Here is a 21,293-nt window from a genome sequence, read left to right on the forward strand (position 1 = left end):
CCCCAGGCCAGGGGCATTCGAGCTTGGGACTTGGTTTTTGGGTTGACATCCCAGATCCCCTGGAGGGAGAAGTGAATGAAGTGAGCTCAGGAGGCAAGAAGGGGAGGAAAGGCTCCTTTGTACTCCTCCGAGGCACTTAGAAACAGCTGAAAACCACAGATGACAAGTTTACCAGCTCACGACAGGTTGTGTGGTGTTGCGTTTTTGTGTTTCCCTTATTTCCTTATTATTTGCTGGGCACAAGCTTGCCTTGACTTTACAGTCTGCAAAGGTTCAACCAAGAAAGTAAAAGGCACAATTGTATCAGCATCGTGATGGATCTTGGTACCTCGCTGGAGCCTGAAATTAAGGGTTTGAGTACGTGTCTGTTTCCCTTCAACCTTCCAATGTTAACAAAGGAGGGATAATACAGGGGTTTCCTTCCCTGCCGGGACACAACCCCCTGAAATGCCATTAGGATGAAAACACTGGTGTTTGTCGAAAGAGTGTAAAGCAGTGCTTTTCAAAGTGTAATTTTTGGAATTCTAGCCCCAAGAAATGTTCTGCTGGTAAAAGGATTCTGGTTGGTGCTTATTAGTGAGGTACAGAAGCTGTGTTACTGGTAAATCTCCCCCACAAAGGTCTGCTTGTCCTGAGTTGCCTTCCTGGAGTCTGTTCACACTTGGCTCTTACTCTGGTTCCACATGCTCTGAAATCCCAGGAAGTGGCTCTCAGCAGTAGGCCGTTCTTCCTCAGGCATTTGGGAGCCTTTCCCATGTGCCAATGCTTCGCCAGACGAATGGCTGACCACCCAGGATGTGGCTCTAGGCAGGGGGCACACTTAGCCAGGTGGGGCAGTGGAAGTCCTCTGTAGGATGACCGGAGCCTTTCTCATCACAACTGAGACAACCAACGGAGTGAAGGGGCACTATTAGTTATTGAGAATTACACCAGGACCACAGGTATAACCTAGGACTGTCCCACATGTCGCAGAGCTGACACATGACTGAAGAATTATGTTGTTTTGTCTGTCATTTCAAGAGGTCAGGCTAGTAGTTACAGGGGAATGGTTTCAGTTCAAAATGAAAAGGGGCTTTCTAACGGACAGCCTCCAACAACAGTATGAGCTGTTTTATTAGGTAGTGAGCACCTTGTCATTGCAGATATGCAAGAGCATAATTAACAACTCATGCTCCAAGATGTTGTATATGGAAGACATTGACGTGCCAGGAAGTCACTGGGGCTAGATGACCCCTACTATTCTGAGGTGCCTGCTCTTCTTTGCCCTCTTTATTGGTAAGGGTTAGTAGCTTATCTCATATGGAAGGACCAAATCCTGCCTGTCTGATTTTACGCATACATACGCACTCGGATAAAAGTAGAAATACAGCAGGACTGAAAGATGAAAAGCTTGCTGTTTTTAGCATAATTAATATTCACTGGTGCCTATGCATAATGTAAATATCTCTTTGTTTAAAATGAGATTGGATTTCACAGTATGGCCTTAACTTTTTTTAAAAAAGATTTTGTTTATGTATTAGAAAGAGAGAGAGCACAAGCAGGGGGATTGGCAGGCAGAGGGAGAGGGAGAAGCAGGCTCCCCGCTGAACAGAGAGCCTGACGTGGGGCTTGATCCCAGGACCCTGGGATCATGACCTGAGCTGAAGGCAGCTGCATAACCGACTGAGCCACCCAGGCACCCTAGCCTTGACTTTAAATAAAGAGAACATTTGGGGTGCCTGGGTGGCTCAGTCAGTTAAGTGTTTGACTCTTGATTTAGGCTCAGGTCACGATCAGGGTCCTGGGGTGGAGCCCCGCATTGGGCTCAATGCTCAGCGTGGAGTCGGCTTGAGGATTCTCTCCCTCTGCCCCTCCCCCCACTCAAGTGTGCTCTCTCTTTCTCTCTCAAATAAATAAATAAATTAAAAAATAAATGTCTATAAAAATAAATAAAGAGAACATTTTGTGACAGGTAAGCAAAATATGATCTCTACAATTTGACCCAGTCTGAAGTGGATCAGAATTTGCTCTGAAGAAGCAGCCTTGGTCAGCTGGGTCAAGTCTGGTCAATAATAACTGCACTTCGGTTATGCAAGATGTTGACATTAAAGGAAGAGGAAGATACAAGGGAATTCCTTGTACTAGTCTTGTAATTTATCTGTAAGTCTAAAGCTTGTTTTTACAAAATCCATATCCCTGCTCTTAAGGCCTGTTCATACCAGGCACTGCCTGAAGAACTCCCCTCATCCTTGACGACTCAGCTCAAGCAGAACATCCTAGATTTCTGCTCCCGTCCCAGGAGTCTTCAGAGACTTCTGTATACCCCGCAATGATACCACCTGTTAGTATAATTTCCTGACTATACGGCACCTCTCCCACCTGATTCCGAGCTTCTTTTGGACTGGAACATTTCTTCGTTTCATCTGTAGCACTCAGTATATGTCTTTTAAATGAATTAATGAATCAATCCAATTTGAACAAATTTTATTAGTTTTGCTTTGTTTAAATTGTGGTAAAATATGCATTACATAAAAATGACCCTTTCAACCATTTTTAGGGGTACAATTCAGTGGCATTAAGTACAATGTTGTATAAATGATTTAAACTGGTCAGAATTTACTAGAGCTGTTAGATCCCCTTAATCCGGACCCATGGGACCTGTGACACTGGGAATTAATTTAATCCCACTCACACCAGGTGCCTCCAATCAAACTCTGTTTGATCCAGTGTGGAATTTTTTCCTCCCATTTGAACCAGCATGGATCAGTCAGAACTGGCTCTGCCCAGGCTCCTGGCCAGTAGCGGGCACTCAGAATTCTTTGGCCTGACCTCTTGGGTTGCCACTTTCTCTTTGTTAATTTTTTTCCTGGGGTTCCCTGCCCTGTTGCTCTCCTTTCTGGTTCCACACACCGCACCCATCCCCGCCCAGACTGGCTGTGGGCAGGGAGCTTGCCTTCTGCAGCCACCTCCATCTGCCTGCTGTGCACCTGCGCTTTCAAAACAGCTCCTGCAAACAGGCTTTAGAGGCAGGATCAACAGGCTGACTCATTCTGAGGGAGACTGCCTATAGGTGGACAGCCTCTTCAAATGTTTAAGGTCATCCCCACCCCCTCCTGGGGAGGAGGCACATTTTCACTACTTCCTACCTCATCAGCGGCAATCATCTCGGTTTGAATGTAAGGAATAGAGCACTGCGTTAGGAACCGAGACACGGGGCTCCAGCACTTTTTCTGCCTTTGACTAACTTTACTCATGCCCTCCTTGGGACAATACTGGAAAGGCTTGGATATACAGACCAAAGTTTGATGATGATGACGATGGTGGTGGCGGTGGTGGTTTGCAGCAGGCTTTTTCCTTCCCACACTGGTAACTTGAATAAGGCAAGAAACACTGCTGAATCCCCCTGGAGTGTGTTTCCTGTCTACCTCATGCCCCTTGATGATAACTTGAGGGCCCTGGTCCTTTTCTGTTGCCTTCGGGAGCGCAGTGAGTCTTACCTTGGATGTGAGTGTGCGAGTGAGGGTGGTGACCTCTGTGGCCTTTAGAGGAGGGCTCCTCCTTCCCTATCCTTAGAGTCGTGTGCTCTTCCCTGCTCTGGTTTACAGCGACATTTTCCTTGCTGGCTCCTTGCTTCAGCCTCAGCCCCATCCTGTTGCAGCCAGAATGATTGTTCCAAACACAAGGATGCACCTGTCCCTCTTGGACCTCAGTCCTTCAATGGCTCCCACAAACCGCAGGAAAAAATGAACCCGTAATTCAAGGCCTTCCACCATCTGGCCCTCCTTTACCTCCTGGTCTCAGCCCTTCTTCCTCTCCCCCAGCGGGTCCTGGCCGATCCGGACCACGCTTCCTTCCACTCTCGCCACCCTCCTGCCTAGACTTGTCCTTCTCTTTACGGGACGATGTCTGTTGTCCCGGTACCCAGTGCTTAGTCCCGCTCGGGTTTGCAAGGGGCCCCTCCAGGGTCGCAGGGGGTGGATAGGGGGCCGGTCCTTCCCGAGGCGGCCGCCAGGGGGCGACAGGAGCGGTTCCAGATGACAGCGGGAGGCCGCGAGTGGGGGAGGGAGGAGGGACCGAAGGAGCGCGGATCCCGGTTCTCCGATCGCAAACTCCGAGCCACAGCTTTCCGCGCGCACCCGAGCCTCTGGCCGCCCGCTCAGCCCGACGCTGAACCGGGGCGCAGCGGGAGCCCGTGCAGGGCGGGTGCGGGGCGGCGGCGGCGGCCGTCCATGAGGCGTGCTCGGGGCTGCCCGGCGCCGGGAAGCACGCGGGGGCGAGGCGAGGCGGCCGCCGGCCGATCCGGGACGCGGACCGCCAGGTGAGCAGAGCTGCCCGCGCCGCGCGCCCCGCGCCCCCTGCGCCCCGACCCGGCCGGGGCCGCTGCCCTCCTCTCGGGCCCGCTCTGGACCGCAGGACGCGATGGCGCGGGCGGCGGGGCGCAGTGGGTGTGTCCGGGGCGCCGCGGGGCTGAGCCCACCCCGGGCTTGGGGAGCCAGCGCGCGCTAGGTCCGTGCCGACGGCTGTGCCGCCTCTCCTTCCCTTAGCTTTCCTTCCACTTCGCTTCCCTTCCCTTCCTTCCCTTCCTTGGGGATTTACTCTGTCCCGGCGCCAGCACTCACCCCTCAACCCTCCAACTCTGAAACTCTAGGGACAGCCAACCTGGGCCGTTCCGTAGTCGGGGCCCCGCGCTCCCTGGGCCGGGGCCGAGGGGGCCGGCGAGGGCACACCCAGCCCGTGCGCCCCAACCGCAGCCTCGCCTCCCTTCTGCCCCGGGTCGGAGAGCTGGTCGGTCTCGGTCCGCGCGCATCGAGCCCCAGCCCGGGGCCTTGGCCACGATGTTTTCTAGAAAGCCTCAAATCCTTGTGTGTGTCTGAGCTAAGCCGCTGCAGCCCAGCGCCTCTGGGAGCCGGAGTGGATGGGTTGTTTCCGCCAACTCCGGAGACTTCCTCAAGTGCAGCCCAAGTACCTGCAGTCCCTTGGCGCGCTTATAGAATTGGCTGTTCCAGAAGTAGCTCGTAGGGCTTTAGAGATCTGCAAGTTAGTATATATTTTTTTTCTTTGAAATAACATCAGCCCTAACTTGGGAAGTGGATTTCAGGGCGTTCTCAGGCCCACTTAGCATCTGGAAATCTGGTGTTTCCTAAGCAGTCTACACCCAGCCCTGGCTCCCCCCCACCCCCAGCCTCCCCTACTGCCTATTAAATGTGCATGCTTGCGTCTCTTCAAGTCTCCTTTGTGACCCCCCACCCCCACGCCGCACAGTAAGTGAATCTGAAGCCTCGGACCTGGGTAGCTGAAATGATTGGGGGATGCCTGTTGGAACTGGGAATACGAGACGTGGAGGGAGACCCGAGAGAGGTCCAAGAAATCATCTTGTCCAACTGTCTGCACGGCTGAAGGCACCCAGGCACAGAGTAATATTCTAAAGATTTTTCAAAGCTCACACAGCTCTTAAAACCTGCACAACCTGCATGTCTTTACTTCATTGATTAAGGGGTGATGAAGGGCTTAATAGGATCTTACTGGGTCTCCATATACAAAGAAGCAAACATTTGAAATACACGATTTAAATACGGTACTACTCAATTCCTGTAGATTTTTGTTGGCACCATAGTTGAATTCCTTGGAAAACAAAATCCTAGCCCTGGAATTAATACGAGGAAGCAGATGGGAGTCCTGGGACTTTCCTATAATCCTCTGCAGGGCTGGAGCAGGGATTTCCCAGAGGTCCCGGCCTGGGAAATGAGTTTGGGTGATCCGAATCCTGGAGTCCCTACGGAATGAGCCACCTGGCTGGCCTCTCGTGAAGAGGGCTGGTGAGATGAGCTCACGTGACCGCCGCCACGAGCACCCGGGTAGTTCTTTATCTCCATGTCAGTATCTCCTGCCCTGAAGAAATCTTTCTAACTGGCTGCTAGGAAAAAAATGAGTAAAATTAAATACAGTCCAGAGTTTGGGTGTAAGATCAGGGTTGGATGTTTTGACTGAGTGTTTTGGGGGGGTTTGTTTGTTTGTTTTGTTTTGTTGCCTAGAAATGCTTATTGTGATTGCATCCAATTATCCTAGAGTGGTGGGGCATTACCCTCCCCCTCTTCTCCGCCCAGCATTTCTCTGCACAGCACTTGCCTCCCAATTGGCTGGAGTCTCAGTGTTTGAATGCCCTCGATGCCCCCATCCCGTCCCCCACATTTAGAGCCCGCTCATTACTGAGTTCCTTCCACATTCTTTTGTGATATCGCAGGGGATCATTTTCCTGTCTCCTTTCCCTCTGCCCCCTCCATAAACCATGTCCAGGTTATAGTAATAATCTCCCTTCTTGACTCCCAGCTACGAATCACTTTCTTCATTTTAATCCATCTTCTTTCATGCTGACAGATTAATATTCCTAAAATTCTGATTTCGCCACATCATTCCACTCAAGAAATCACAATGGCTCCCCGGGATTCACTTCTATTAAATTCTTCTCCAACCGATATTTTTGGGCATCTGCTGTGTTCTAGGGACTGCTACCATGTGCTGAGGCTTAAACTCAGAACAAGACAATATCCGTGCCCTGGATCTGTTGACAGACTAACAGATGATAAATAGCCACCCGGGAGAGAAAAAGATGTAAAAAAAAAAAAAAAAGTAACCACGAAACAATGCAGAACCTTGGGGACACAGATGAGGGAGAGGATTTTTCTGCATGGGAGGAGCTAGGAAAATTACAGCTGGGCTTTGAGGCATGAGGAGGAGTTCGAAGAGATGGGAAAGGCTGGAGGTAGAGAGGGCATGCCAGGCGAAGGGATGAGATTGAGCAACGACCTAGCGACGTGAACATGCTGGTATGGGCATGGTAGACAAGGCCAAGGTCAGTCTTCGTCTGGGCAGTTGGAATTGTCTTAATTCAAGTCTGCTGATCCAAGAGCAGCCCACCTCTTTCCTGCCTGATGTACCCAGTGTGTTTATGATGGTCTTGTGTGCACTCTAACCGCAGCTCAGAAATTCAGTTCTGCCAGGAAGTGTACCCCAGCCTCTCTTGCACACCCCCGTCTCGGTCCTCCCTGAACTCAGCTGAAGTGCGCCCCTGCCTCCTTTGCATTTACTGTGTTTGCAGCCTGACATGTCCTAGTCATGTGGGCTGCCTCATCTCCCAGGCATCCTGAAGTTTCTCCTGACTGGCCCCTGGGCTCCTCCTTCCTGAGCCCTTCCAGGCTGTGTAGCCCGGTGCCAGCCCCTGGCCAGCTCCCGCCGGCTTGACAACACGACTGGGTTGGACCTTCCTTCCTTTCGTCTTCTTCTCTCCCCTTTCCCCAACTGTTTAACTCTCTTTTTCTGTGCACGGAGAATTGTGATAGGTATTTACATCTGCGTGGATGTAAGGGTTCCATACGTATTATTGACTCTTCTCTGTGAAAATAGTGGATGAGCCGTGTTAGGCCAGGAGCTATAGCGTGACAGGGGCGGGCGCCGGGAAGGGGGAGCCGCGGTGGGATGCTCTCCGGCTGGAGGAGGCTTTGTGGACTCTTGCCCTCTTTCGGGCCCCCCCTTCCCTCCTGCTCTGTGGGTCCCGTGGGCTGACGCTGGGACTTCCTGGGCCTGTGTTGCCCTTTTTTCTCTCCCCAGCCCTTCAGAACTGACTTCTCCAGTTTCTGGAGCCTCGCTGGCCCAATGAACTCATTCAGGTCCCGTTTAGTGAGCACTGAGGTGTGCTATGCCTGATGCCTTAATCCTCCCAGCAACCTGTGAGGGAGACGGTATAATCCGCATTTTACAAGGAAGAAAACTCCAGCTTACTTGCCTTGGGTCAACAACTCAGGTTTTGAACCTAAATCTTAGAACCCAGCTCTATAAGTCAGGTGCTCTTTACACTATTTTACTGTTTCCTGAAAGCGTTGTCTGCGGAACATCTGAATCCGAATTAGGGTCTGCTGGGAAGACACTCAGATTCCAGGGTGGAGGCCGGGCCTGGGAATTGGCATTTTTTAAGACTGCCTCAAGTGCTTGGTTATTCTACACGCTGGGTTTGAGGACCACTGCCCTAGGCTGCCTCAACCGTGAGGTTCTAGTGACAGGTGATGAGCTAATAAGCCACTTTATCCCAGGTCACAGTGTCCTTTTTTAACAGAGGCCTTGACCTTGACTGTAAGGAGTGAGCAGTGGCGCATCGTGGCCCCAGCCAGGCGGAGACAGAGAGCCCTGTTTTAGTCAAAGGGATCTTCAGTTCAGTCCTGAACTGCATGCTCCCCATCCTCTCCCTGCAAAGGTACGCAAGCCCTGCCCCCACCAGGCTCCTTGTGAATTTCTTTCTGGGCCTGAGCAAGGCTGAGGGAGAAGGATCAGGTAGGTTGGTTCCAGAGCCCCAAGTTTTCTGAGGTAAAAAAATGGGCTGGGACCCCCCCAAATAGGGCTGAACACGCTTTGCCAGCCTCCGCCTTCCCTGCTGGCCTGGTGAGTCGCTCCTCCCTCCCCAGAGCGAAGTCTGCTCACCAACACATCTCCTCTGTTTTACAAGCCCTTATTTTGCCCCCTTTCTAAGTTTCAGCCGTGTGTGACAGAAGGATGGCCAAAACCTGGGGGGCTGGTGTGGGGACGGGTGGACCGGCCCCCTAGGCATTAGGGAGAGGCCCAGCATGGAGTGGGTGCTCAATGCCTGTAGTCATTCGGTTTCTCTTACCTTCTCTGTACCCAGTCAGGGTTTGGCAGGCAGTTGGCCCTCAATACATGTGCTATAAATACACACACACACACACACACACACACACACACACACATACACATAATCTCAGGCCCCCTCAAGTCCAGGGGGTTTGTGTCGGAAGGGCAAAATATTGCAAACTTATATTCCAACCCAGCAAATCAACACCTGCAGCTGTGCGATAATAATAATGATGGTGATGATGATGAATTATCCATTCAACATCCCCTCCCCACCCCACTCCCTTCCCCTTCCTTGAGATTCCTCAAGGAAGAACCTCAGACACAGAGGGGCAGCTGTGTTCTCTGTTGATGGCTAGCTATCCTGGAAGAGTGGCTTCTTTCTGCTCACCTCTTTCTCTTTTTACCTCATCTTTCCAGTGCGCATATCACTGTCCCCTCCGGTGAGCCCTGCAGAAGCAGGTCCCTTCAGTGATACTACACGGTGTTCTCTCTAGGCCCTCTCCTCTTGGGCGTGGTCCAGAGGACAGAGAGCCAGGCCGTCGACACAGAAATGTGACCCTGGGCAGCTCGGGGCCTGGGCTGGGCAGCAGGCGGGCCTGCCCCACCCTCCCTGCCCGCTGGCTGGCTGCCTGAGGGCTGGCCAGCAGTGAGGACCCAAGTAATGAGTGATTAATGGGCGCCCCATCTAATCTCCTGCCAGGGGAAATGAAGGGCCAGCCATGGGCTGGGGCTCGTCATGACCTGCTCCAGGTGGGCTTGGAATGCACCCAGCTCAGGATGGGGATTAAGGCTTGAAAGACAGAGGAAATGAGATGTTAACCCTTTAGGCCGTGGCCCTCTGAGCCCCGGCAGGGAAATCGCCAGGGAATTATGTACAGGCATCTGATGAAAGGGGGAGCATGGCCTTTGATTTATGGCCGGGATGCAGCCACATCACCACGGGGGGAGGGGTGCGGGGTGACAAGCCACGCCTTTGACTTAACCATTTTTCTTGGAGGCTCAGTCAAGAGAGATTAATTTCTTAGGAACATGGATACATGGACAGCCGGGAGGCTGCTCTACCTGATTCCTTCTTGGAAACCTTCCGATCCTATCAGCAAGTTACAAATTCGTAGTTGCCAAACAGACTTCTCCTCCTGAAATGCAGTGCCTCTGACCACGTGTCATTTCAAGGCAGAGAGGAGGGCGTGTGGCCATGGCTGGCCCATATCTCTAGTAGTAGGGTCCACCTTCTCCTGGGCCGGGCAGCGGGCTCAGGGATGCTGAGGGTGGGAGCCCCTCGGAGCCAGCTCCCTGGGCTCCGGACCTGGCCTCCACTAAGCTGCGGCTTCCTGGACAGTTTCCTTTTCTGCTGTGGTTTTCCGGTCTGTGGAATGAGGGTGATAATAGTACAGACCCCGGGTGAGATGCATGAGAGCACAAAGTGCTCACTGCAGTCTTAGACCCGTGGGAGTGCTGTCCTGTTCCCCCGGCTTTTCGGGCCGAGCCCAGAGACCACGGCTTCTCTGCGAAGCAGAGAGCTTCTCTGAGCAGCTTCTCCTCCAGGTCTCTAAGCCTTGCTGTGGGGGAACTGACGACTCTCTCTCTGATTGATCTCGTTTATTTGACCCCTGACCCTCACATGCCTTGAATTCTGGCCCCCCTCTCCCCTCCCTCTGCTGCTGATTCCCTGGCCTCCAGCTGCCCTTTGGATGACACTGCCCTGCCCCTTGCCCCCTGCCTCCATGCTCGCCGGCCAGACGCGGTGGACGGGCAGGGACACCTGCCTGGTCCTCCTGTGGCAAGCCCGCTGCGCGCCAGCCCGTGGACAGCCTTGCTGTGACCTGACGGCCCCAAGCGAAGAGGCTGAGGGTAGAGAGGGCAGTTGCCTCGCGAGCAGAATTAGGAACAGTGGAGACAGTCTGATCCGGATGCAAGTCACAGCTCTGTCCCCTGTTCTGGTTTCTCTGAGCTCCCATTGCCTCCTCCTTGATTGAGGCTAATAATAGTAACACTTATCTAATGGTTGAGAGGACGGTCACAGCCAACAGTGGACAGGAGGCCCTTTGGACTGTGGGGGCGGGGAGGAGGGGCGGGGGAGTTTACTGCTGGTTATAAGGCGAGCCTTCGGCGTGGAGCTGTGTCTTCAAGCTTTGAGTCTCATTACAGGGTGTGCACTGACATCCTAGCCTCTGGCTCATTTAGTGTCTTTGTCAGAACAGACAAGTACCCAGGGCCTGCTTGACTTTAGTGATGTTCCAGTCAGGGCCCAGGGTTTCTTTTTTTAAAAGATTTTATTTATTTATTTGACAGAGAGAGACACAGCGAGAGAGGGAACACAAGCAGGGGGAGTGGGAGAGGGAGAAGCAGGGAGCCCGATGCGGGGCTCGATCCCAGGACCCTGAGATCATGACCTGAGCCGAAGGCAGACGCCCAATGACTGAGCCACCCAGGCGCCCCAGGGCCCAGGGTTTCATTCTGCTTGAAGTTCAAGGGATCTTTTGGCCTGCTGAGGAGAAGGAGCTACCATTTACGGAGCTCTGTATCAGGTCCTGGGATTTACCTGCATTAAGTTATTGCATTCTCTCAATAATTCATGTGAGCTAGACATTATTATTCCTATTCTACAGCCTAGAAAAGTGAGGCACAGAGAGGTTAAGGAACTTGCACCTGCTCACACAGCAAGTAGATGTCAGAGTGATGTTTGAATTTCCAATCATCTGACTCCAAAACTTGTGCTCTGGGCAAACTAATGGGCTAGTTAGTGCCTCAGTCTAATTGTAACCCACTGGCAAGTCTAATGGTAACCACTTAAAAGTCTAATTGTAACCCACTTACAATTTTTAAAAAATTGAGATGTAATTCACATAGCATAAAATTCACCATTTTAAAGCGTACAATTTGGTAGTTTTTAGTTTATTCACGGAGTTGTGCAATCATCACCCGTTATGTAATTCCAGAATATTTTCATCACCTTCAAAAGAAACTCCATACCCATTAGAAGTCACTCCCCATCCTCCCTCCCCACCAGCCTCTCTGGATTCTGGACATTTCAGATAAATGGAATCCTACAATATGTGGTCTTCGGCGCCTTGCTTCTTTCTTAAGATTAATGTCATCATCCCTCTTGAAGCATGGATCAGTACCTCATTCCTTTTTATCACCACATAACCCACTCTTAAAGTAAAATCTAAGCGATTTTGCTTAGAGAAGGGATGGAGTTCCAGCCTCAAAACAGATGCAGCACACAGCGGGGCTCATTCTTTACTGTGGGCAGATGTGAGAGAACCAGAAACATCGGGGCGGGTGGAGCAAGTGCTCCTACCAGTGTGGAGGTGCAGGCGGGTGCGGGCCTGGTTGGCTTGCTGTGCCCGGGATGCCCGGGATGCCCAGCTGTTCTCCTCCAGACACCTTGCTGCACCGCCCTTGGCTCATGCGGTCGGTGGAGTCTGTCGGGAGACGTCCTGGACAGGTGGCGTGGGTGCAGTGGACCTGTGCCCGGGAGAAGTGGGCCGGGGGTGGGGTGGGGTGGGGTGGGGGCTCAGGAGCGACCTTTGTCATAGTCCATCCAGTGTGGGTGCTGCACATCGGCTGCGGCACTTGTAACCCAGGTGGACCATGGTGGCAAACTCGGCCTGCCGATGACAGCACTGCTGATTTGCTAGTTAAGTTTCTCAATTACAAGGTATATTTATTGTAGAAAACTTAGGAAATAACAGAAAAACACAAATGATCCATAATTCCCCAACCAGTGATGACCATTAGTTGTAATGTGTGCCTCTGTAGTCTCTCTTCCTACACACACACACACACACACACACACACACACACACACACACACACAGTTTTATAACATTGGTATCATGCTAAACATATTGTTTGGTTCAGTACTTTTTTCATTTAACACGAAATCATAAACATTTCCCCTAAATACTAAATATTCAGTATTCTTCCAAAACATGGTGTTCTTAATGGCTGGAGAGTATTTTTAAAAACATCACTGTTTGCTTAAACAGCCCCCTCTTGGGGGACATGTTGTTTTTGGTTTTTCAGTATTATTTACAAATAAAACTGCTTGTTTTGTGCGTGTTTGGGGGACAAAAGATACAAATACTCCAAAGGTATGTGATGCATATGGGCCAACTGGCCTTCCAGAAAGACGGTATAATTTATGATTCCACAAATATGTTTTTTTTTAACTTGACTTTTACTGTGCATGTAACTTTACCAAAACATCCCTCCCTCCTCTTTCTGCTCTCCTCGGTCCCTCTCATGTCTACATAGTACACTAACCGCTTACACCCTTCTGTTTTCTCCTTGATATTTGCCTGGAAGCACACGCACATCTGTCTTTTTTACAGACTGTGATTTTGTGTAAACATTTCTCTTGACCTAGTCAGGCTTCTCACTTTTAGGCATAAATGACAATTTCCATCATTTTAGTTCGTGGTCTCAGTTGTTTCTAGTTTTTCCCTAATCAAAAAATTAATAACTAGCAGGGCGCCTGGGTGGCTCAGTCGGTTAAGCGTCTGCCTTCGGCTCAGGTCATGATCCCAGGGTCCCGGGATCGAGCCCCACATCGGGCTTCCCTGCTCAGGGGGGAGCCTGCTTCTCCCTCTCCCACTCCCCCTGCTTGTGCTCGCTTTTTCTCTCTCTTTCTCTCAAATAAATAAAATCTTAAAAAAAAAGAAAAGAAAAAATTAGTAACTACCAAGGTCCCTGTTCAACTTGCTATTATTTTTCTCCCCGCCACCTCTTCTCCCCCCGCCCCCATCTCATGTTCTGTTTGGAAATTCAGTTCCCAGCCATGTAATGACCAGGTCCAAAGCCAGAGCCGTTCCCATAGCGATCCGTGCAGCTCAGAGGCGCTGCAGAGAAAATGCACCTGGGAGGCTCAGGTGCGAGTGCTGAGAAACAGAAGGGGCGCTTGTTTTCTGTCTTCCCTTTCCCTCTTCTGTTCCATTCTGTCCTCAGGCGGGCACCGGGACAACTCGGCACCTCACTCCTAGCAAGAGGCGCGGGGAGGTGCGGCCTCCCTGACTTGCACACAGGCAATCATATCAGCGTTCATCGGGCACTCACCTGAAAATGGAATCATGCAGTGTGTGCTCTTCGGTGCCTGGCTGCTTCCTCTCAGCAGAGTGGGTCCGGAGGTCTCGCAACTTCCGAGGTCGTGTTCCTCCGCTGGTGTGTGTGTGTGTGGGGGGGGGGACGGGGGTTCCGTATGGGCAGCTCCGGGCAGTCCCTTACTCCTGCATCCAGTGCTTTCTGAGCCTCTGGGGCCCCTCAGGTAGCAGCGCCCTGCGTTGTCAATGGTGTGAACTCCGATCCTGACTCTGCCACTTGCTGCCCATGTGGCTACGGACAGGTGGTCTTAACCTCCTTGAACTTCAGCTTCCTCCTGTGTGAAATGGACCAGGAATCCCGGTAGGCACTGTAAGAGTTAGAGGAGACAGTGTTCATCTCTGTGATGAAAGGAAGGGCCTCCAATGTGCCTTACTTACCATCTTGAAGATAAAGAAGATGGTCTTCCTGCCTGGGTCGGGGGGGGGGGGGTACTTACATCGTTGGGGAGGGGGCAGGCCGAGAGGTTGATGGGTGCGGTAAACATTATGCAGTAGGAAGGCTGGGGGCCAGGAGAGGGGCATCAGACTCTGACTGGTGGGAGTTCAGAGACTTGAGGGGGCCCTCAGCGTAACAGGGAATCAATGTGGGCGGAGGGGAAGGAAATAGAAGCCTGCTGGGTTTGATGGGAGGGCTACATTCTTGAAGACCTCACAGGATTCAGATCTCTCATAATTGACTTTCTTTGTTCCCATAAAATAAATGTAAAGAGCGTGCTGTGTGCTTGATACATTCTCCTAGAAAGTGTCGTTTTGCTTTAATGTTGCTTTAATGTTGCTTTTCCCGTTGTGGATCAGCGTTATCTCTAAGGTTGCTCATAAACGCTCACTGAGTATCTCATGCCCGCTCTTTGGCTCCCTCAAGAACCACGCTGGTGGTGGTGGTTCATCATCATCATCTTGGTATGTTTTTAATCTGGCACCACTATCTGACAGAGGGCCTAGATCAGGGCTCGGCAGGCTTTTTTCGTAAAGGGCCAGAGAATTAGTATTTCAGCTCTGCAGGCTGGATGGGCTTTGTGGCAATGAATCACCTCTGCCATTTGAGCACGGGAAGAGCGATAGACAGCACGTGAAGATGTGGGCCAGGCTGTGTTCTAGTTAAACCTTTGTTTGTTTGTTTTTCTGCGGATACCTCAGTTTGAATTTCGTATAATTTTTATGTCATAAAATAGTATCCTGATTTTTTCTATTCTTTTTTTTTTTTTTTAATTTGAAGATACCATAAAACAGGCAGTGGGTCAGGTTTGGCCTACTGGTCAGAGTTTGTTGACTATAAAGCGCTTCAAAATTGTTTTAAATTATAAAAGTGAATGTTAAAATATCTCAGTACTTAACAAAATCACTTGTAGAAGTCCGAGTGCCCATAAGAGTATGTAGCTTAATTCACAAATTAATTCAAATGATTGTGGGTCTTACCATCTTGGGTGATACCAAGGTAGGCAATTACTTCGACATAGTTTGTAGTTCTTTTTTTTTTTTTTTAAGATTTTATTTTTTTATCTGACAGAGAGCACAAATAGGCAGAGTGGCAGGCAGAGGGAGAGGAGGAAGCAGGCTCTCCGCTGAGCAGGGAGCCAGACGTGGGGCTCGATCCCAGGACCCCAGGATCATGACCTGAGCCGAAGGCAGCTGCTTAACCGACTGAGCCACCCAGGCACCCCTGTAATTCTTTAAGTAGTTATTCTAACGCGTTAAAAAATTTTAATCGTATCATTTCAAAATTTAGGCATCAAATGACTTTATTCACATTGTTATCGTCATTCCATTTCCTGATTCCAATTGTATCCCATGAAATTGTTTATTGTCATATACTGTTGCGGAGTCTGGCAATTCTGCCTGACTCCCAACAGCATGATGACCTATGTAAGGGCCTTGGAACTTGATTTTGCCTGGACTTTTTACTGTAGAGGCCCGGGAAGGCATGGAAGGAGGAACCAGACGTATGTCTGGCACATGGTGAACGTGGAATAAACTTTTGTTCCCTCCTTCCCTTTCTTTTCCTCCCCACCCAAAAGTTCTGTATATTTGATCAGCCCCCAAACATGCTGAGCCACTTTGAAACTGTGGCTTTGGTTCTTTCCACATGCAGTAAAGTCACTAACCTTTTTAAATGGAAATGAAAACAAAGGCTGTTAGACAGCAGTTTCCCTTCCCGGGTCACCAGCTTTCCCTTGCAGAAGAATAAGCAGTGCTGGGTTGAGACTGCTGGCCGGCCCACTGGGACCAGACCAGAGGCCCCAGGTCCGGGGCCTGCAGACCCAGCTCTCCAGCCAGGAGGGGGGGCGCCTGGCCTGCTGGCTGCTCTGAGTTCTGCAGCTCCTGGGTGTATCTTGGTTTCAGGGATTCCAATGGTAGGAAAGCCAGGATCCTCTCCAGATGGAAGACCACCAGCCCCGAAGGTGACCGTGATGCTGTAGCTCTTGGCTCGCGAGTGTGCTTTTGCTGTGTGTCTTGGACAGAAGGCCTGTCTTGAGTAGATGTCTGTTTGTGTTGTTTAGAGGATTATGGTGCATAACCACGTGTGCTTTCTGGCCTGGGGTCTGGCAGGATGTGAAAGGAGGCAGCCACTATCCTTTGGCCAGTGAGACTTTTCATTTTGCATTGGCTGGGGGCTGGTATTCTTCCTGTGCTTTAAGAGCTCTTTGGTTTACAGACAAGTGATCTTGGAGCCAGGGGCATGGGTGTTCAGTCCTGACTTTGCACGAACTTGCCGGATGACCTCCAGCCATACCTTCTCCATCTCTAGGGTCACTCATTCTTCATTCCTAAGTGCATGGTGACAACCTAGACCATTTCGGAGGGCTCTTTTCTCAGTTGAGATATGTGGGGAGCCTAGACTTTCATTCTCACCGAGCATCAATAAGACATCCCTCCCTCTCCCCACTGGGGTGATCAGAGATGGCCTAGTGGAGAGTCAGGACTCTTAACACCACCCAGTAGTAATGAGGTTATTTGTCTCCCTTTCCCTCCCACCAGTGGTGCCAAAGGAGACCATATGAGGCACAGTAGTGAGCCATTCCTACCCCTTCCAGCCAGGGAAGTATCAATGGGACCCGCTGGAGAGCTGGACTCCCATCCCTGCTCAGCAGTTATGATGGGTCCCCCCTTCCCCTGCCAATGTCAGTGGAGGCCAACTGGCAAATTTGGGCTTCCCTCTCCCCCAGCCATAATGGTAGGTTTACATAAGATCTAGAGCCTCATAACATGATACCTGAAACATCCAGGTTTTGATTGAACATTACTCATCATACCAAGAACCAGGAAGAGCTCCAACTGAATGAGAAAGGACAATCAAGGCCAACAACAAGATGATGGAGATGTGAGAATTATCTGGCAAAGCTTTTAGAGCGGCCATCGTAAAATGCTTCAGTGAGCAACTATGAACGTGCTTGAGACAAATGAGGAAACAACAGAAAGTCTCAGAAAAAAAACAGCAGACATAAAGGAGAACCAAATGACGGCTTTTGAAGTGAAAAATATAACAACTGAAATAAAATCTCATGGAGATGACGGAGGAAAAAAATCAGTGAATTTGAAGCTGTAACAATAAAAATTCCTGGATCTGAGCAACGGAGAGAAAACAGACTGGGAGAGGGGAAAAAAGACAGATCCTTAGGAAACTGTAGGACTATAATAATGTCTCTGAAATCCTAAGACAGAAGAAAGAAGGCAGGACTGAAAAATACTCAGTGAACTAAAACTTCCTGGGGTTAGGCTAAGATACAAACCTGCAGAATCAGGAAGCTTTAGTGAATCCCCAACCGGATAAACCCAAAGAAACCCATACCGTGGTACATCATAATCAAACTTCTAAAAATCATTTTGCAAAAAAAGAATGTAGTAGGAGGAATCGGTCTGCCAGGTTTCGAGACCTCTGTAGCTACACAAATTCAGACCGTGTGGTGTTAGCAGTGGGTCGGGCACATAGGTCAGTGGCACAGAATAGAGAACCCAGAAACACGCCCATCTGATCGCTGACAAAGGTTCACAGGGAAATCAGGGACACAGTGTAATGATCTCAGTGATTAGTGGGATGATAGAATGGGGAGGAAAGAGTCCTGAGATAATAATCAGAGAGGTCAGAGTCCTTCCCCCGCATGCACAGCTCATTCGTGGAAGCTGATGTTGTTGATATTTTTCTCGTCCTGGTTTGGGTCACAGGGAGCGTCAACAAAGCAGACACGAGACAGGAAGAGAACAGATTTGCATGGCCACTGAAGCTTGAGAAAAGGGGTATGATAACAGTTTCATTCTGCTACACCTAATTGCCTTGTATTGTCCCCCTTGACCTCTGTGTGACCTTTGACTCCAATGACTTGCTTCTCTTGGTTTCCTTAAGTATATTTCCTAATTCATGACATGGCTGTCTGTTTCACATTATCATAATCTTTTAATCACAGCACCTGATTTCAGCTTTACCTAATACCGGCCCATCACAGAATTGTGTAAAGGGAGTAAGACTAATTTGCTAGGCTTCTGCTTCTTTCTGGGAGGATATACGGAGCCTCTTGGCATACATGGTACAGCAGTGATTGCTACAAATCATTGACTAGATTTCTATCACTTAAAAAGATAATGATATAATTCGAATGTCAATGCAGAAGCCCCAGGAGCCAAGCAAAAAAAAAATGGCAAATCCTTTCCCCTGATGTTCGGAAGCACCAAGGGCAGAGCGTGAGGCTGGCTGATTTATGGCGGCCGAGGCTTACTGAGCCAGGATGTGTTCTGGCTGGGCAAGTGCGTGCGGGCACTGAGGGAATCTCCAGGAGCCAAGGCCAAAGCTGCCCTGCCCTGAGCAGGACAGAGCACAACCTCACCCAGAGCAGCCCCCCCGGCTGGGGCTCATGCTGCAGCCTGCGTGTTGTGCACCAGGTCAGCGTGAACACGAGCAGCTTTCCTGGAAATGTGTATATGATGTAGCGCGTTAGGAGGCCCGGGAGACGGCTATCCAGTGGCCTGGGTTCAGATCCTGCTGCTCACTTACTAGTTCTGGGACTGTGGACATACTGCTTCACTGCTCACAGCCTCAGCTTCCTTTTCTGTAAAATGGGGAGATCGAGGGCACCTACCTCCTAGGTTGTCTTGAGAACATATATAAGTGTGCCTAATTTTATAGATAACTTTTTTCCTGAAAGAACACCACATGTGCTCCATTCCTCCCAGCCCTGAAGTCTCGCCTGGACCCATTCTGTAGATGAACATGGTACTTGCCCTCTATGAATGTGTTCTTTTACTGTTAGTTCTTCTGGTACACCCTTCTTCCCCGATACGTGTGTGCACGTGCACACACACACACACGCACAGATGTACACACTGCTTGCTGGAGTGGCAAGAGGTTATTTGCTGGTGGCAGGACCTGAGTTTGTATCAGAAGGAAAGGAGGTGGACCAGGAGGTTGGCTCAGCCTGAGCCAAAGCTGCCGTTAGTCCCATGGCCACCTGCTTTTGACCAAGCTGGTTTTTTTGAAATGAGCTAGCTCAGCATCTTAGGACAGGGCCTGGGCCGCCATATCTGTGGTTCCCATGCAGAGCTCAGTTGTGGGAGTCTGATCTTGTTTCCTTTGATAACTATAACCTAGGGATCACAAACTGCTCTTGGCAGAGGGTGCTGGGGAAAGATTGAGTCCTCAGACTGGGGAGGAGGGCTGGGGCTGTCTCTGGGTGTTTTTGATCCCTAGATTGGGTGGCAGCAGCCCATCACAGCTGTTGATTTGCATGTTGGAGGCTTCCAGAGGGGGCCCGAGAATATTATCAATAGTGTTAATTTCAGAAAGCGTTAGCAATTATTGTGGAAGCAGAGTGGCTGTTCAGAGGCGGGGCTGGACAAGGGTACCTTGGAAACACTGGAGACACAGTATGATCGTTTTGGAGAGAAGGCCCTCCTGAGGGAGACTGAATGTAAATTCTCTCTGTCATCAAGGAGCACCTACTGTGCCCCAGGCGCTGTTCTAGGCTTCAGGAACATAAAAAAACAAGTCTTTTAGAAAAGTCTTTACTCTTCTGTAGTCTTGTGTTATGGGGGTTCAAAGACAAACGCAAATCACAGTGATACACTGTGACGATTGCTAGATCGGGGTTCTGCTGGAGACTTACAGGGAAGTAAAGACATTTAACAGGGTTTATCGAGTGCTGTAAATCAAATGACCAAGTACTATTTGGGGAAGAGAAAAGGTCTTTCTCCAGATGCATTTCTGCCTTTGATCCGTAGTATCGTGTCATTTGAAACTGAAAAAGCAACTTTGGACAGAAGCAGGAACAAATGGCTCATTTATTTTAAATATCTTGCCTTGCCGATTTTTCTGACCTTGAATATTCTCCTTAGTTACCTGGGAAACGTTTTTTAAGGACTGAAAACAAATGTAAAACCACATCAGTGTTAATCACCGTGAAAATGATGCAATCTGTATTGAAATCCTTAACTAATCTGTGCTGATTACCAATTCCTCCAGGTAAGAAAGGAGAGGTAGGTGTTTTCTTAATTGAGTAACCAAGCCTGCTGTAATGTGTTTGCTTGGAAGTATCCGGGGAGTTTCAATGGCTCTTCAAACATTTTCCCTAAATTGGGATTCTGTGGGTTTGGAGGTTGCTCTGGGTAAGCCAGCCAGTTTGCAGAATGGAAGCTCGTTGGGAAGAAATGAATTATATGGCTGAGTTTGCCTATGACAGAGAAGGACAAGCCCTGCAAGGGGGTAGGACGCAAGAGGGAGCACAGAAGATGGAGAGGGGAACGTTTTACTGGCTGGCTTCGCCCAGCTGGAAGAGGCTAGAAATGTGACCTGGCCGGGGGCTCCTCAGGTCTTGGCCTGGAATACCTTGCTGCCTGGGACCGGATTTCCTGCAAGGGCTGTGGGGTGTGATGACAGCCACCAGAGGGCTTGGGAAGGTCGGCTCCTCTGTGGAGGCAGCACAGGTCTGTGGTGGGTCAGCACCTTCCTTCTGGTTCTAGGGCAGTCTGCAGCCACTGATCAAGTATCAGCAAGAGCAGAGAGAAATCAGACGTGGGCCCTGTTTTCTAAGAAGTGAAAGTCACACGTCTCTGCTCTGATCATTTAAGCCAGCCCTGCCCAGATGAGGGTAGAAGGCAGTGTCAAACGATGATCTAGTGCATAAAATCTGGGCTCGGGCTGCCTGGATTGAATCCTAACTCCCTTACCTACTCACTGGGTGGCTTGGAAAAGTGACTTAACTTCTCTGTACCTCCATTTCCCAATGGTACTCCCTTCATGAGACTGTTGTGAGGATGAAATGAGGTAATGTATGTCAAGCATGGAGAATGCCATTTGGCACATGGTAGCCACTCAGTAGATGTTTGCTAATATCCTTAGCCTCATGATTATTATTATCTGAAATAATAGATTATTAAGTCACTCATCTTGGCTCACTTTGCTCTAGACGATGTTCATGGCACAGTAAACAATCATGTCCTGAAGTGTTTCATCTGCCAGCAAATCCGTGAGGCACACCCAACCCCTTAGGAGAGCGTCCATCCATCCATCCGTCCATTCACTTATTTACTAAATGTCTAGCTGAGCATGAATCTCTGCTAGGTGGGAGGCAGTGAGTCTAACAG

The 21,293-nt window shown here is 50.0% G+C and overlaps 1 protein-coding gene across 1 annotated transcript in view; it reads left to right on the top strand.

The window, feature by feature from the left end:
* The first annotated feature begins 4,013 nt into the window (after positions 1–4,013).
* The window catches only part of THSD4 (thrombospondin type 1 domain containing 4), a 580,073-nt gene continuing 562,793 nt past the window's right edge, over positions 4,014–21,293 (top strand). Inside the window, exon 1 of the mRNA XM_088025131.1 lies at positions 4,014–4,297. The gene's annotated coding sequence lies outside the window, so the exon portion shown is untranslated. The remainder of the gene's footprint in view (positions 4,298–21,293) is intronic.

The sequence above is a fragment of the Eumetopias jubatus genome, unplaced genomic scaffold, assembly GCF_037043125.1.
Source record: "Eumetopias jubatus isolate StellerSeaLion01/CBP00866 unplaced genomic scaffold, mEumJub1_p1.0 scaffold_7, whole genome shotgun sequence".
In the NCBI taxonomy this organism is placed as follows: domain Eukaryota; kingdom Metazoa; phylum Chordata; class Mammalia; order Carnivora; family Otariidae; genus Eumetopias; species Eumetopias jubatus.